The 5,843-nt window shown below is 41.8% G+C and overlaps 1 long non-coding RNA gene across 1 annotated transcript; it reads left to right on the top strand.

The window, feature by feature from the left end:
- Nucleotides 1-2,774, top strand: LOC311250014. The gene is made up of 4 exons (XR_014621236.1): nucleotides 1-119; nucleotides 297-1,048; nucleotides 1,363-1,460; nucleotides 1,776-2,774. It is a non-coding gene; the product is annotated as an uncharacterized lncRNA (long non-coding RNA).
- The last annotated feature ends 3,069 nt before the right edge of the window (nucleotides 2,775-5,843 follow it).

Raw genomic sequence — 5,843 nt, 5'->3', positions numbered from 1 at the left:
ATCGGCAGTAATGAGGCAGGGGAGATGACAGTCAGGTCTGCAGCAACAGGCTTTCCCTGGCTCCTCAGTGCCCCACTGTGGCTCACAGTGCAGCCTCAGACCTTCTCATCGTGAAACAGGTAGTGTAACATAACTCATATAGAGAATTAATAATATATGCTATCTATATGCATACAGGCGGTACAACTCCAACACTTACATAATTGTATAAAGATTGACCTCTTATTATCCTAGCTTTCCAGGCACAGCCCAAGATGTGTCATGGTGCAAATTAATAGGTTATTTTCTTTTTTCAGGGCTACTGACAAGTTCATTGTGTGCCAAAGCCAGCTGATGTCTCTGTTTACTAACTGCCCAGCCTGTTGTGGAGAAACTGAAGTAAGTAACTCCAACCGAAGGAAACATTGAGACGCAGGAGGGAACTTGTGCAAAAATAAATTTATTTCAGTTTGTATATCTTGTGTTATTTATGTACTGTAATCTTCTGCCTTTCACATATGTCTCTCATGTCTGTCAGCGTTTTTGGCTCCTCATGGATTCTCTGAGAGTGCGAGAGTGCAGAACTGTCCTGTCCTCGTCTGCTGCGGCTCCCCTTTCCAGATCCCTCCAGAAGATCAACAAGGAGGAAGCTGTTGGCATCTTCACTGCACAGCATTCATGATTTAATACAGGACGTTGATAACTCCACAGAGGCTTTTCATACTCATAACACTGTTTTTTTTTTTTAAATGGGTCAGATGGTATATTTCTTTTGATTATTAATGGATAATTACCGTTTTTTACAATCTGGACCTTATTTCTAGCATAAAATACGATCATTTACTCACCCAGATGACTTTGGTGTCATTACAAGTCGTTCCAACGAAATTAGATCCAGCTGAGAGCCGCGTATATTTCCTACAGCTGTTTGCGTATTTTTTCTACAGCTGTTTCATCAAATCATGCCTCATGTTGACATGATGTACCAACAGCTCCAGAAGAGGGACATTGACATGGTGTTCATCAAACGTGCCCTGCAGAACTTCACCAGCAGTGTTCAGGCCATCAGGTAAGATAATATAGAGTAATTATAATAATAGTTATGCACATGTTCATCACTAAATGTCAGCATGCTGTGATGGTTATAATGTATAGGAACTCAAAAGTAAGGAGCCAATTTAGTTATCTGCATTTGTGTGCATAAGTAAGTTTAGCACATCCAGAAATAGTGATATTTTTTCAGCCATTTCCAGAAAGTTGTGCAACACAGGCAATTTTTTATTACTTACTAGTATTACTGTTTTTTTTAAAGACAGTAATTATTGATAATGGCATTGACATACTGTAATCATATTCTCACACTTTTGATCTGTCTCCCTTCAGGGACCAAAGCTCCTCTCAACAGCAGCAGCAAGAAGCACCAGGTACCACAAGATCAAGGAGAGCCTTAGGAACAAGAGTAGCAGAGGCTGTCAAAAGAGGTATCTGCATTCATTACTGACCAATGATGTAGGCATACTCAAGTGTTAAACCAAGTGATAAAGTCACAATCTCTGTTTTTACAGAGTTAGATTCAGTAATGGATGGTAATCATTTTTTTTACTCACCCATTACTTGTCCATTATACTCGAACAAGGATACAGTAATAAGTCTGCATGAATAATAAAATGCATACTTTGGAACTGTGAGACAGTAGATACAGTAGATCATGGCCACATTCATGCCAACACCAGTAGAATTTTTTTTTTTTTTAACAATTGTGTGTTACTGAGTATACATTTTTATCATTTTAACAGATCTGTGAAACAATCCTGGGCCATGCCAAAGACAGGTTCTCCTTCACCAGCTACCTTGTGAGTGCCGTGCTGCTAGAGGCAAAGCTGTTTGACCGGCATCTGAAAACATTCCCTGAAGAGGCTCTGAATACCACCGTGAGGGCATACCCCATGCCACACAAGGAGAGGCTCAGGACTGAGCTTTCTATCATCTACGAAAGTCCAGACTTCAGAGGCTGCTGCGGTGCAGTCCTGATTTCATTGAGAGGGTGATTGATCGCTTTGCTTGCTTGAAAGAGAGGCGAGCTAAATTCCAATACAAGTGATGAGTGAGTGCGTTCTTAAATGGTGAGTTGTGTTATGTTGTACTCTCCAAATGTTGAATTGTAAATAGTTGGATTGATTGCATATTGCCAGCCAAATATAAACTGAATATGTTCTGGAAAATTTTTATTAATTACAGTTTTGATGATAGTGTAATTTGATTTGATTATTGCTATGGCATCCATGATGTGTATCTGTTAATGTGTGTTTTATTGTGGAACCAAATTTATTGTATTTGAGACATTTAAATAGCCTAGCTATACAAAAAATACTGAATAGTATGTACATTTTATGTCTGGTGTTGCCATCTAGTGGTTGAACAGAAAAACCAAATTAAACAATGAAATGTGACACTGTAAAGCTGGCTAACTTACTTTTAATTATTATTATTTTAACCATTGAATGGGTCATTTTAGCCATCATTGCAACTTTTGCCTAGTGGTGGTGAAACCGAAGCTTTCTGAAGCACTGAACCACTTTGACACAGTTGCCCCGAGAGTGATGCACTGCTTCGAAGCATTCAATACAGTCAAAACAGTGACATCCCCCTGGTGTCTCTCTGCTCTGTAATGTGCATAATGGAGTCATAGTTATACGGTTGTGGTCTGTCATATTTGTAATTATACACATGTAAAGTTTCCTCGGGGTCAGAACCAGCACCACAATCCATTGTTTTCCTATTGTTCAAATCGACCGCTCTCCCTCTGCCTACGTCACTTCCGTTAAGCGTGTTTCGATGCAGAAGTAAAATTTTCTCACAAAAACAGAAGTCTTAATAGTGTATTTATAAATATAGTTTTAAGAAAAACTTGTTCCTACATTATTTTTCTAAGCATTGGTTTCGGGGTGTGTGTGTGTGTGTGTGTGTGTGTGTGTGTGTGTGTGTCTTTTAGACATTTAAAAAAAAAACCTTTCAAGCCAGTGTGTGTGTGTGTGTGTCTTTTAGACATTTAAAAAAAAAACTTTCAAGCCAGGTTTCAGGTTTCAACCTTCAGAAACCTTTCAAGTTTCTGAAGGTTGTATGGGCTGGGGACTTTACAAACTGCAGAGGCCATGTCAGGATTTCAGCCTTCTCAGACAAAGCTTTGATCATTTATTAAAGAAAAGGGATTGTCCTGCCTTTTTTAAAATTCAAATGTGTTGGTGCGCGGTTTAGTTCAGTTGGTAGAGCACCCACCCCATGTGTTGAGGCTATAGTCCTCACTGCAGGCAGCCCCGGTTCGAATCCCGCGTTCAGCTTTCCTGCCTGTCATTCCCCCTGTCTGCCTCCCATTTCCTGTCACTCTCTGAACTGTCCTATTAATTAAAGGCATAAAAGCCCCAAAAATATACTTAAAAAAAAATAAAAAATCAAATGTGTAAAACCTGTCTCCTTTTTTTTTTTTTTTACCTTAAATAGTCCCCTTTGACCCTAGTCAAAGTCACTCTAGGGTCTAATAAACTCAAACACAATTGGCCCATGTATCGCGTACCATCACATAAACGGCATCATCATTGCCAGACTTGGCCCACATCTGGTTAACATATTATTTGCCTTGTCAGAAATAGACCAGAAGTGCCGACTTGATGCCAGATCTGGCCCAGACCTGTCTGCTACAGACGTGGGCCACATAAAACTAACCACAAATGGCTCACATTTGGCATGCCATTACATAAACGGTACCATCATTGCCAGACCTGGCCCACATCTGGCTAACATACTATTTACCAGGTCAGAAATAGGCCAGAAGTGCCGGCTTGATGCCAGATCAGGCCCAGACCTGTCTGCTACAGACCTGAGCCACATACACCTAACCACAATTGGCCCACATTTGGCATGCCATTTCATAAACAGTGCCATCACTGCCAGACCTGGCCCACATCTGGCTAACATACTATTTGCCATGCCAGATGTAGGCCAGAGGTGCCGGCTTGATGCCGGATCTGGCCCGGACCCGCTTGCTATGTGGGCAGGTGATAAAGTCCTGAAGAACAGAGCTGTGGTGAAGGTTTAGGGTAGAGAGCAGAGATAGCAGGACTGTGTCGTCAGCGAATTTAACCAAGTGACAATTTGGCTGGGTGGACCTGCAGTCATCGGTGTAGAGGATGTAAAGCAGAGGCGATAGGACACAGCCCTGCGGGGAGCCAGTGGAGGTGTGGAGGATGTCAGAGTAGGAGCCATTAACAAGCACCCTCTGTGACCGGTTGGTTAAAAAGTCAGTAATCTACATGGTCACTCCCTAACCACAACAGATGAGCATCAGTTTGTGTTAACTTTGTGTTAACCTTGTAGACATTTGTAAGCGTGTGCGCGCGCGTGTGTGTGTGTGTGTGTGTGTGTGTGTGTGTGTCTGTATTTGATGGGGGGGTGTATTTGTTTATAAAAGTTGGCGGGAGGTGGGTAATTTATTTTGAATTGTTTTAATTTTAGTGTTATGGTAATGTGTGTATTCATAACTTTGTATATTTAGTAACTGTTTTTAATTTATTGTATGTTCCATCTACCTGCCCAGGGACTACGGGTGGAAAATAGCAACTTGCTAAAACCCGGTGCAATGCATCTCTCCTTGTTATATGCAGGGTTAATGTTTTATTGTGCACTGTCCCTGTTCAAATAAAAGAAATAACAATAACATACAGCGCCGCTGCTACCATTATGCACAATACGCAATGTGCGTAAGGCATCAGACGCCTGGGGGGCACCAAAATACATTGATGAAAAAAACCATGGTAATCATAATCGAGATTTTAATGTGAAATCAAGTACTGTGTATGTTATAGATACTATTTCACTCTACAATCAGGACTACTTGCTCGCAAAATGAATTATTATAGGCCATCCCCCCTCGCCTCCGTGGTGCCCCCTTCTCCATGGCAGTGGTCTGGTCTGGTCGATTGGGCCTCACAACTCACGCCCACAACTCACGTTTGACTGCAGGCTTGACAGCAAGCTGTGTTTTTCTCCGTAATGGCAACGAAAAAGCAAGAGTCGGAGAAAAGAAGAACCAATAGTGACAGATCTGCCAACCAATCACGAGTGATTTTTTGTGTTTAAAAGTAGTGGTTTCATCCAATCCTGAGTGGGGAAACTCAAGCCAGGCCACACATTCTCTGGGCAGACGTGGTTTCGCTGCTATTCATATGCTAATTAGAGCCGTTCGCACCTCCGCGAGCTCCACATACGTCATGGTTCGTTTCCGACAATTTTTCGGCATTTTTTTTTTTCCAGCATTTTCGGCCTGTAAATTGTCGTTAACTGCCGAAAATTAGGGAGATTTCCTGGCGTTTACGGGGCCGAATATCCCACTTTTCATGCAGTGTCCTGACCAGCACAAGGAGGAACACTCTACCTAGAACGACACCCTAACCCTAACCCTGAATTGCTGGGTGATGGTAGTTGATCAGAGCTGGAGTCTACAGACCTGCTGGTCAGCTGGGGTTCATGATGGGTTAGCTGGGGCTGTTGATGGGCTGGCTGGGGCTGTTGATCGATCAGCTGGGATTGATTGTTGAATGAAGTACTGGTGGTTGGTTGTTTATCATCTGGTTCTTCCTCTTGGCCATGTGCTCCTCCTTGCACATATTTCAGCATTGACCCTGCATATTTTTTTTAGAAATACAAAGGAAAGGGATTAGCATAGGAGGAGACAAAATACTCAAACATTAAGAATTTCAAATATTACATACAGTTTAAACATTTAAAACTGGAGTCATGTAGCACTCCAACCCCTTTTACACCACAGCACTTCTAATCTTTAAACATGAACTTCTTCTGAAAGCACTACA

The sequence above is a fragment of the Pagrus pagrus genome (genome assembly GCF_965226575.1).
Source record: "Pagrus pagrus genome assembly, chromosome: 21".
In the NCBI taxonomy this organism is placed as follows: Eukaryota; Metazoa; Chordata; class Actinopteri; order Spariformes; family Sparidae; genus Pagrus; species Pagrus pagrus.
The sequence above is the reverse complement of the archived record's forward strand: the minus strand, read 5'-3'. Positions and strand labels throughout refer to the sequence as shown.